Here is a 12,699-nt window from a genome sequence, read left to right on the forward strand (position 1 = left end):
GGTATTTATTATGAAATTTTGATCGTATTAATCTCCAATATAGAAAATATCATTATGCATTTGAGTAATTCAATGTTAGATATGTAGAATCATATAAATTTAGTAGTCTAACTTTTGATTTTCCTTTTTTGTTTATGTAGGAGGCATCTGATCCACCTAGTGCAGTGAAGAGGCTGCATTTTGATCATCCACTAGCACCCTAGGATAGTATAGTTCTCGTAGGATGCATCATGAGACATTTTGAGATGGCATATGCCACATTGTATACAAAAACATTGATATTATACACATTCTGATGGCAGGATCAGCCACATTTTGTATATGGATCTATGTATTTTGGTGTATATATATTTGAGTACTTTGTCTATGGATACATGATCTTTGATATATATTTGTGTAAAATTTTTTCTATGGATACATGTATTTTGATATATATTTTTGTCATTTATGTGCACAACAATATACATATTAATTTAGTATCTATTATTGTTCAATTTATCGTGGATCATGTGTCATGCCCTAAATTTTACTAGTAAAAACACAACAATTTTTTTTTTTTTTTTGTAGCTTATGAAGTCGCATAAGAAATTACATATTGTAAAAATGAGTTATCATTGAATAGGAGTTCAAGACTCATGTGAATAGTGTGAAGGTGTTAACATTTTAGTGATAGGTTATTTTAGGCCTCAGGATCACTATCCTATAGTATTTGATAGTTCACCAATAGCCCTCACGAGCTTTGAGTTATGACCCTCGAAAGATCCACCTCCAAATGCACTTAGAGCACCTTGGAGACTCCTCAGTACGGGGTGGCTGCAAATGATGGATGGTCTTCGTGGCTAGAACAAGGGTGTGACTAGGGTTCACTCACCCATCCGGAGCTAATGGCACTAACGATTCGATGCCAAGATCAATAGTTTCAAAGTTACGCTGTGGTGCACCTATGAACTGACGCACACTACAAGTTTTGGCATCGAGCGAGATCATTGTGCTGAATCCAAATGGAATGTGATCTCTCAAAAATGAGATAGACTATTTTAGGCCTTAGGATCACTATCTTATAGCATTTGATAGTTCATCAATAGCCCTCACGAGCTTTGAGTTATTCTCGAATGATCGACCTCCAAATGCACTTAGAGCACCTTGGAGACTCCTCGGTACGGGGTGGCCGCAAATGATGGATGATCTTCATGGCCAAAACAAGGGTGTGACTAGGGTTCACCTGCCCATTCAGAGCTAATGGCACTGATGATTCGATGCCAAGATCAGCAGTTTCAAAGTTACGCTGTGGTGCACCTATGAACTGAGGCACACTGCGAGTTTTGGCATCGAGCGAGATTGCTCTGCTGAATCCAAATGGAATGTGATCTCTCAAAAATAAGATAGGTTATTTTAGGCCTTAGGATCACCGTCCTATAGCATTTGATAGTTCATTGATAGCCCTCATGAGCTCTGAGTTATGACCCTCGAAATATTGACCTCCAAATGCACTTAGAGCACCTTGGAGACTCCTCGGTACAGGGTGGCTGCAAATTATGGATGGTCTTCGTGGCTATAACAAGGGTGTGACTAGGGTTCACCTCCCCATCTGGAGCTAATGGTACTGATTATTTGATGCCAAGATCAACGGTTTCAAAGTTACGCTGTGGTGCACCTATGAACTGAGGCACACTATGAGTTTTGACATCGAGTGAGACGTTGTGCTAAATCCAAATGGAATGTGATCTCTCAAAAATGAGATAAGTTATTTTAGGCCTCAGGATCACCGTCCTGTAGCATTTGACGGTTCATCAATAGACCTCATGAGCTCTGTGTTATGACCCTCGAAAGATCGACCTCCAAATGCACTTAGAGCACCTTGGAGACTCCTCGGTACGGGGTGGCCGCAAATGATGGATGGTCTTCATGGCCAAAACAAGGGTGTGACTAGGGTTCACCCACCCATCCGGAGCTAATGGGACTAATGATTCAATGCCAAGATCAGTGGTTTAAAAGTTACGCTGTGGTGCACCTATGAACTGAGGCACACTGCGAGTTTTGGCATCGAGCAAGATCTCTGTGCTAAATCCAAACGAAATGTGACCTCTCAAAAATGAGATAGATTATTTTAGGCCTAAGGGTCATCATCTTGTAGCATTTTATAGTTCATCAATAGCCCTCATGAGCTCTGAGTTATGACCCTCGAAAGATCAACCTCCAAATGCACTTAGAGCACCTTGGAGACTCCTCGGTATGGGGTGGCCGCAAATGATGGATGGTCTTCATGGCCAAAACAAGGGTGTGACTAGGGTTCACCCACCCATCCGGAGCTAATGGGACTAATGATTCAATGCCAAGATCAGTGGTTTAAAAGTTACGCTGTGGTGCACCTATGAACTGAGGCACACTGCGAGTTTTGGCATCGAGCAAGATCTCTGTGCTAAATCCAAACGAAATGTGACCTCTCAAAAATGAGATAGATTATTTTATGCCTCAACATCACCATCCTGTAGCATTTGATAGTTCATCGATAGCCCTCACGAGCTCTGAGTTATGACCCTCAAAAGATTGACCTCCAAATGCACTTAAAGCACCTTGGAGACTCCTCGGTACGGGGTGGCCGCAAATGATGGATGGTCTTCATGGCTAGAAAAAAGGTGTGACTAGGGTTCACCCTCCCATCCGAAGCTAATGGCACTAATTATTCGATGCCAAGATCAGCGGTTTCAAAGTTACGCTGTGGTGCACCTATGAATTGAGGCACACTATGAGTTTTGGCATTGAGCGAGATCGCTATACTGAATCCAAATAGAATGTGATCTCTCAAAAATGAGATAGTTTATTTTAGGCCTTAGTATCACCATCCTGTAGCATTTGATAGTTCATCGATAGCCCTCATGAGCTCTAAGTTATGACCCTCGAAAGATCGACCTCCAAATGCACTTAGAGCACCTTGGAGACTCCTCAGTATGGGGTGGTCGCAAATGATGGATGGTCTTCATGGGCAAAACAAGGGTGTGACTAGGGTTCACCCACCCATCTGGAGCTAATGGAACTAACAATTTGATGCCAAGATCAGTGGTTTCAAAGTTACGCTATGGTGCACCTATGAACTAAGGGACACTGCGAGTTTTGCCATCGAGGGAGATCATTGTTCTGAATCCAAACAGAATGTGATCTCTCAAAAATGAGATAGGTTATTTTAGGCCTTAGTATCACCATCCTGTAGCATTTGACAATTCATCGATAGCCCTCATGAGCTTTGAGTTATGACCCTTGAAAGATTGATCTCAAAATGCACTTAGAGCACCTTGGAGACTCCTCGGTATACGGTGGCATAGATGATCGAGGGTCTATGTGGTTGGAACAAGAGTGTCACTATGGTTCACCCACCCACTCAGAGCTAATGGCACTGACTTGTAGCCATTAGGAGTTAAATTTTGAAAAGTTGTCAAGAAAGGTTGACCCCTTTGACTTGTATCATGAAAGGTTGCTTTGTGCCTTGCTTGATTGTTTGAAGACTACTCCATGTATCACTATCTTTCTTGGAAAAAAATTACTTTTGAACATTAAGCTTGCAATATTATCAATTATTATCGAACTTTTTCAACCAAGTCAAAACATCAAATGCAAATATTTGTTTGCATTTCTTGCTAAGGGGAGTTTCATAAATTGACTTTGATTTTCTATGTCTCTAGTGCTTGAAGATGCTTAAAATGGCTCTTTGGTGTTAGAGCTATTGGTATTTTCTAACTTCATGGTCTATGATATGCATACTAAGAATTTCTTTCACTAAATGGTTTCCTTGATCTATTGACTACACTTAAATTTGTTCACTTGTCATCTCTCTTTCTATATGTTCAATACAAAGAGCTAGAAGAGACAAATAATCTTTGTTACCTTCATCTCTCTAAGCACATGATAGAAATCAATTCTAAACTTGAGAAAAGGTTAGAGGAGAATATTGCATTCTTAAATTAATCTCCCTTAAGACTCATCCACTCATAGCCTTCATATCCAACTTCATATCATGTCATTATGCATGTGTTATCTTGCTTATTGGCTTTAATTGCTTATCCTACATGCTATCTTCTTTCATGGATTTCATGGCTTATCCAAAATGTGCTTCATACAACTTTTCAATATGAAAGTCTTTGAAAACATTATACAATATTATGACTCTTTATGCTTTCAAATGCTATGATTGGATGCAAAACAGAAGAAATCAAGTATTCTAATTGTTCATCCGTACTTTCTAGATTTTTCTTTTTTGATTAGTTTGATAAAAATAGTTTTAATAATCATAATGTCAGCTTTATGTCAAATAAAGAAAAAACAAATTTGTAATAAGATATCCGCATGCAATTATGTTTCATATAGTTATAAATGCTCTTAAAATTGTCATTATAGCCTTGTATCACATGCAAATATGATTTGGAAGAACTTGTTCAATATCTTCCTCTTATAATTCCTTACAAAGAACCTACCAAAATACAAAAACCATATACAAAAAGCTACACATTTTACATCATAATACATCATAAATTTTAGAAATTCTCCCCAATACCACCCCCCTCCAACTCTTCATGATGTACCTACATTCCAATATCATACAAAAATTAGTAACTTATTGTATTAAACAAGATAATCATCAATTCATTAAATCATTATGAAGAAAATAACATAAGAAGTATATATACCTAGTCGAGTATTCCAATAGGGCCCTCTCTCTGTTTTAGGGTCTCCAACAGGGTTTATTGATCAGCATTAGCAATAGTAAAAAGTTCTTTTACTTTTGGTCTTCCTTGATGCTTCAATAACTTTACATTTTTTGCTACAATAAGATGTGAATATATGAGAATTACTTTGTGCTTCTGATAGTCTTCAAATGCAGGAATTCCATTCCTTCTAAGCATGTATGTCCGCAGCCATGTTCCAGCAACAACTACTGAACCAGTAGGATACATGAATCCATCATCATCTGTGATCGGTTGTGCAAGTTTTTGTTTGCCTCTTACACAACGTGCTAACCAATAATCGAATTTCTCATCATTCCCCTGTGGTGCAACCAATGCAAAGACATGTCTTGGCTGAAGCAGATCTGATAGATGGTTATGCTCAAGTGAACTTTCCATGTCATCATTTTTGATAGAGGGTATGATAGACAATGGAGTAAGATAATGTGGAGCCCATGTGTCCACACACTCACTTGACTCACAGTGATCCCAATCACACTAAAAACAAGTATGACAAAAACAAGCTAGTTGTCATGTCCAAATGGTCCATGTACTAGAATTAGAGCTCCAAAATGAATGCATTTTTTATGAGTCTCTCACTATAGCACAATCTGATCTATCACCTATGGACCCTTCCTCAACCAACCAAAAGAACCTGCATACTACTGAATTAAGAGTCCCCCCCTATGATAATGCTAAACTACACCAATCAACAATGCTACGAGCATCAAGAAGCTCTGTTGTTGAAATCTTCAGTTGCTCCTTAACTAGAGCTCTCTTCACACATGCCCCTGCTCCATCATGTTCCCCTTTTCCATGGCTAGACTCAAAAAAACTCCAAATATGAGACACCCCTCTCTCTACGTGCATCCCACACAACCAGTAAAACATGCAAGCATTCTTGAATTGACCTGTACAATTATCTGACCAAATGATATGTCTATCCATAGCAATTGCATGCTCAGGTAAGAAATCAAAAAAATTCTCGAAACAATGTTGCAAAAACTCGTGAGAGTGAGATCTATCATCACTCATATAAAAATGATACTCTCTAATAATCTTTCGATTATCTTCAGCACTATCAAGGGCATGTCTATATGTTATGTGAACAAAAATTGCAATCTGAAGAGAGTTGTAATACTGAGATTGTGTCTCATTTTGAGGTTGCAATGTGTAATTCTCAGCAAAATCAACAACTGATATAATAGTGCCAATGGGAAAAGTCTCCTTACATGTTCTAAATTGTTGATCCAACCACTGAGACCTGTGACTATGTCTTGCATACTTGTAAAAAAGATTTTCTTTGAAATTTGAAATAAAATTAGCCACATTGATATCTTTTCCAACCAATTCACATCTAGAGCTCTCGCTCCCACTCTTCAATGTGTATTTCACCATTTCATAGACCCTTTTTTTCACTATTGTATTTCCAATATCTTGTTAACACCCCTCATGGAAACATGTGTCAAACTTAGATAAGCCACCACATTCTGAACACTTCTCATTTAAGCAAGCATTTTTATAAAAGGAACAACCATCAACTCTATGACATAAGAGTTGATTTAACAAGTCTCTTGATGATTTTGGAAGCCCACTAGTCCCACAATCCTCCAACATTTTTTTACTATCCAAAGTAGAATGGATGGAGCGTAATAGTTCATGGTGCATAGAAAACTCAACATGATATTTGCAACAACATGTATTTCGAATTTTGAGTGGCACACAATAAAATGGCTTCAAAGATTCAAAAGCCCTTTGTGATATATGAACACTCGAATGACTCTCTCTAAATTATTTGAACAACATAGTTTGACTTACCTCCAAATAGTGTTTAGGATGTGGTGTGCAGTCTCTGATGCCAATTCTCAACTTTAAGACATCTTTAGCATTGGGTGATACTCGTGAGTTAGAGTGCCAAAATTGTATAATTTCTTCCTTTACATCATCGGATAGCTTCTTATCAAAATGTGGAAGTCTCCCACCAAATGCTCATGTTTCATTTTGAAGAGGATCATCAATTTTCTCTCGTCGACTAAGTGCTCTTCTCAAAGTAGTATGATTTGGATTCAAATCAATACAAGTTTGTCTCATATATCTACCCTTTCTCAAATGATGAATTACCAAAGAGGTTGTAATAACCCTTTGAGCAGCTCTATTATCCTTCTCTCTGCTATTTTTTCCAATGCTATTGAGACCACTGAAAAGATTCTTCACAATAATGGCATTTCTTTCCAACTTTTTATTGACACGAATTTTCAATTTGGAAAGCATAGGTCTCATCTTTTGCATCTTTAATAAGTGCATGAAAAGCTGACATTGCTCTACCACTATCTTGTTGACGAAAAACATTTGATATAGTCTTGAAGCCCATAACCAAATGGTTCTTTCTGATTTTTTTCCTTCCAAACTAGTCATAATCATTTCATCAATTTCAATTATCCATTTTGGTGTTTTAGAACCTTCATGTCGATTATAATTAGGAGATATGTAAGGTTCATGTGCATTAGGTTCCTGTGCATTGTCATCTTTGACATGGTCAATTATGCAATTTGGATTAGGAATTGGTGGCATTTCTTCTTCAAAATTTTCAATCTCTACATTTTCAATTTTCGCATTATCATTTTCAATAGGTACATTTTCATTATCTGACTCTATGATTTCAACTTCTATTAATTCATTGTCAACTTGATTGATATTTAGCATACCTTGTCTTTTTTTTTTCAGTGTTTCATTTTGTCCCTTTCCCTATATGCCACAATGTCTTCATTGGATATCTTCCTTTTATGTTTATCCTTTCGATGACTACTGCTCCCCATTCAGATGAAAAATTCGAACACCTAAAGTTATATTTTTGAATTCTTTTCGATTGGTTGGGCCCCAAAACGTGACTTTTTACAAATCACGTGAAAAAAGAAGTTAAAAAGTAATGTTGGCGGCTCTGTAGGGATAGTCAAATATTGAAAATTGATGCCAGTAAAATTGGATATCCGATATAGGAAAAGGACTTTTGGGGGGAAAAATTGCTAAGGTTTCCCTCCTTTGCCACAATAAAATTAATATTATGAAAATATTTGGAAGCAAACAATTTTAATTTATAACTAAGTTAATAGTATATTAGTATTAGTATAAAGTATCAATAATATTAATATACCTATAGTATCAAAATTATTATTATACCTATAATAGTATTAATATATATTATTATTATAGCTATAGTATTATTATTATTACTATACATATAATAATATTAATATTTAGTGTTTATTTATATTATAATTATTATCCTAAAATAGTATAAATAGTATATCCTAAAATATTACATTATTATATAGATATATTAATAACATACATATTAATATCATAATATTTATAATATTTATTATATTTAATAAAAATATTACGTTGTTATATATATATATGTATATATATATATATATATATATATATATATATATATATATATATATTATAGATATTAATATGATAATATATAATACAAAGAGGGTCATAGGTCACTCTATGACCCCATTTGACCCATATGAACGATTTGACTATGTCCCTAGGGGTCCTAGGACTCCTAGGGACATATATCATCGTTTAATGGGTCAAAGGACATCATAGGTCACCCTATGACTTCCTTTGACCATATGAACGATTTGACTATGTCCCTAGGGGTCCTAGGACCCCTAGGCACATATGTTGTCATTTAATGGGTCAAAGGGGGTCATAGGTCACCCTATGACTCCCTTTGACCCATATCAATGATTCGACTATGTCCCTAGGGGTCCTAGGACCCCTAGGGACATATGTTATCATTCAATGGGTCAAAGGGGATCATAGGTCACCCTATGACCCCCTTTAACCCATAATACCCATTCGAATATGTCCCTAGGGGTCCTAGGACCCCTAGAGACATATATCGTCATTTAATAGGTCAAAGAAGGTATTACGTCACCCTCTGACACCCTTTGACCCATACAAACAATTTGAATATGTCCCTAGGGGTCCTAGGACCCCTAGGGACATATGTTGTCGTTTAATGGGTCAAAGAGGGTCATAGGTTACCCTATGACCCCATTTGACCCATATTACCCATTCGAATATGTCCCTAGGGGTCCTAGGACCCCTAGGGACATATGTCATCATTTAATGGGTCAAAGCGGGTCATTGGTCACCCGATGACCCCCTTTGACACATATGAACGATTCGACTATGTCCCTAGGGGTCCTAGGATGCCTAGGGACATATGTCATCGTTTAATGGGTCAAAGGGGGTCATAGGTCACCCTATCACCCCCTTTGACCCATATGAACGATTCAAATATGTCCCTAAGGGTCCTAGGACCCCTAAGGACATATATCATCATTTAATGGGTCAAAGAGTGTCATAGGTCACCCTTTCACCCACTTTGACCCATATTACCCATTTGAATATGTCCCTAGGGGTCCTAGGACCCCTAGAGACATATATTATTGTTTAATGGGTCAAAGAGGGTCATAAGTCACCCTATGACCCCCTTTGACCCATATGAACGAATTGACTATGTCCCTAAGGGTCCTAGGACCCCTAGGGACATATGTCATTGTTTAATGGGTCAAAGAGGGTCATAGGTCACCCTATGACCTCCTTTGACCCATATGAACGATTCGACTGTCCCTTGGGGTCCTATGACCCCTAGGGAAATATGTCATCGTTTAATGGGTCAAAGAGGGTCATAGGTTACCCTATGACCCCCTTTGACCCATAATACCCATTGGAATATGTCCTTAGGAGTCCTAGAACCCCTAAAGACATATATGGTTGTTTAATGAGACAAAGAGGGTCATAGGCCACACTATGACCCCCTTTAACCCAAATGAACGATTTGAATATGTCCCTAGGGGTTCTAGGACCCCTAGGGACATATGTCATCATTTAATAAGTCAAAGAGGGTCATAGGTTACCCTATGACCCCATTTGACTCATATTACCCATTCAAATATGTCTCGAGGGGTCCTAGGACCCCTAGGGACATATGTTATCATTTAATGGGTCCTATGACCCCATTTGACCCATATGAATGATTCGAATATGTCTCAAGGGGTCTTAGGACACTTAGGGACATATGTCATCATTTAATGGGTCAAAGAGGGTCATAGGTTACCCTATGACACCATCTGACCCATATTACCCATTTGAATATGTCCTTAGGGGTCCTAGGACCACTAGGGACATATGTCATCATTTAATGGGTGAAAGGGGGTCATAGGTCACCCTATGACCCCCTTTGACCCATATGAATGATTCGAATATGTCCCTAGGGGACCTATGACCCCTAAGGACATATGTCGTAGTTTAATGGGTCATATATCGTCATTTAATGGGTCAAAGTAAAATTCAAATATGTCCCTAGGGGTCCTAGGACCCCTAGAGACATATATCATCGTTTAATAGGTCAGAGAGGGTCATAGGTCACCCTATAATCCCCCTTGACCCATATTACCCATTCGAATGTGTCCCTAGGGGTCCTAGGACCCCTACAGACATATATCATCGTTTAATGGGTCAAAGAGGGTCATACGTCACCCTATGACCCCCTTTGACCCATATGAACGATTCGACTATGTCCCTAGGGGTCATAGGACTAGTACGAACATATGTCGTCGTTTAATGAGTCAAAGGGTGTCATAGGTCACCCTATGACCGCGTTTCACCCGACATATGTCATCATTTAATGGGTCAAAGAGGGTCATAGGTCACTCTATGACACTCTTTGACCCATATGAATTATTAAAATATGTCCCTAGGGGTCCTAGGACCCGTAGGAACATATGTCGTCATTTAATGGGTCAAAGGGGGTCATAGGTCACCCTATGACCCCCTTTGACCCATATGAACGATTCGAATATATCCCTAGGGGTCCTAGAACCCCTAAGGACATATGTCATCGTTTAATGGGTCAAAGAGGGTCATAGGTCACCCTATGACCCCCTTTGACCCATATTACCCATTCGAATATGTCTCTAAGGGTCCTAGGACCCCTAGAGACATATATCGTTGTTTAACGGGTCAAAGAGGGTCATAGGTCACCCTATGACACTCTTTGACTGATATGAATGAATCAAATATGTCCCTAGGTGTCCTAGGACCCCTAGGGACATATGTCGTCATTTAAACGATCAAAGAGGGTCATAGGGTAACTCATATTACCCATTCGAATATGTCCCTAGGGGTCCTAGGACCCCTAGCGACATATGTCGTCATTTAATGGGTCAAAGGGGGTCATAGGTCACACGATGACCCCCTTTGACCCATATGAATGATTCAACTATGTCCCTAAGGGTCCTAGGACCCCTAGGGACATATGTGGTCGTTTAATGGGTCAAAGAGGCTCATAGGTCACCCTTTGACCCCCTTTGACCCATATGAACGATTCAACTATGTCCCTAGCGTTCCTAGGACCCCTAGGGACATTTGTCATCGTTTAATGGGTCAAAGGGGTTCATAGGTCACCCTATAACCTCTTTTGACCCATATGAATGATTCGTCTATGTCCCTAGGGGTCCTACGACCCCTAGTGACATATGTTATCGTTTAATGGGTCAAAGAGGGTCATAGGTCACCCTATGACCCCCTTTCACCCATAGTACCCATTCGAATATGTCCCTAAGGGGTCCTAGGACCCCTAGAGACATATATTGTCATTTAATAGGTCAAAGAGGTTCATAGGTCACCCTATGACCCCCTTTGACCCAAATGATTGATTCGAATATGTCCCTGGGGACATATGTTGTCGTTTAATGGGTCAAAGAGGGTCATAGGTTATCCTATGACACCATTTGACCCATATTACCCATTCGAATATGTCCCTAGGTGTCCTAGGACCCCTAGGGACATGTGTCATCATTAAATGGGTCAATGGGGGTCATAGGTCAGCCTATGACCCCCTTTGACCCATATTAACGATTCGAATATGTCTTTAAGGATCCTAGGACCCCTAGGGACATATGTCATCATTTAATGGGTCAAAGCGGGCTATAGGTTACCCTATGACACCATTTGATCCATATTACCCATTTAAATATGTCCCTATGGGTTTTGTCATCATTTAATGCGTCAAAGGGGGTCATAGGTCACCCTATGACCCCATTTGATCCATATGAACGATTTGAATATGTCTCTAGGGGTCCTAGGACCCCTAGGAACATATGTCATCATTTAATGGGTCAAAGAGGGTCATAGGTCACCCTGTGACCCCCTTTGTTCCATATTACCCATTCGAATATGTTCCTAAGGGTCTGAGGACCCCTAGGGATATATATCATCGTTTAATGTGTCAAAGAGCCCTTTGACCCATATTGCCCATTCGAATATGTCCCTAGGGGTCCTAGGACCCCTAGAGACATATATCATCGTTTAATGGGTCAGGGAGGGTCATAGGACAGCTTATGATCCCCTTTGACCCATATTACCCATTCAAATATGTCCCTAGGGGTCCTAGGACCCATAGAGACATATATCGTTATTTAATTAGCCTTTGACCCATATGAACGATTCGAGTATGTCCCCAGGGGTCGTAGGTCCGGTACAGACATGTGTCATCGTTTAATGAGTCAAAGGGGGTCATAGGTCACCTATGAACCCCTTCGACCCATATGAAGGATCCTAATATGTCCCTATGGGTCTTAGGACCCATAGGGACATATGCCATTATTTAATGGGTCAAAGGGGGTCATAGGTCACCCTATGACCCCCTTTGACTCATATGAATGATTTGAATATGTCCCTAGGGGTCCTAGGACCCGTAGGGACATATGTTATTGTTTAATGGGTCAAACGGAGTCATAGGTCACCCTATGACCCCCTTTGACCCATATGAACGATTCAAATATGTCCCTAGGGGTCCTAGGACCCCTAGGGACATATGTCATCGTTTAATGGGTTAAAGAGGGTCATAGGTCACCCTATGACACCCTTTGACCTATATTACCTATTCGAATACATC

The sequence above is a fragment of the Cupressus sempervirens genome, chromosome 2 (assembly GCF_028749045.1).
Source record: "Cupressus sempervirens isolate cs-2001-9-10 chromosome 2, ASM2874904v1, whole genome shotgun sequence".
Classification (NCBI taxonomy): domain Eukaryota; kingdom Viridiplantae; phylum Streptophyta; class Pinopsida; order Cupressales; family Cupressaceae; genus Cupressus; species Cupressus sempervirens.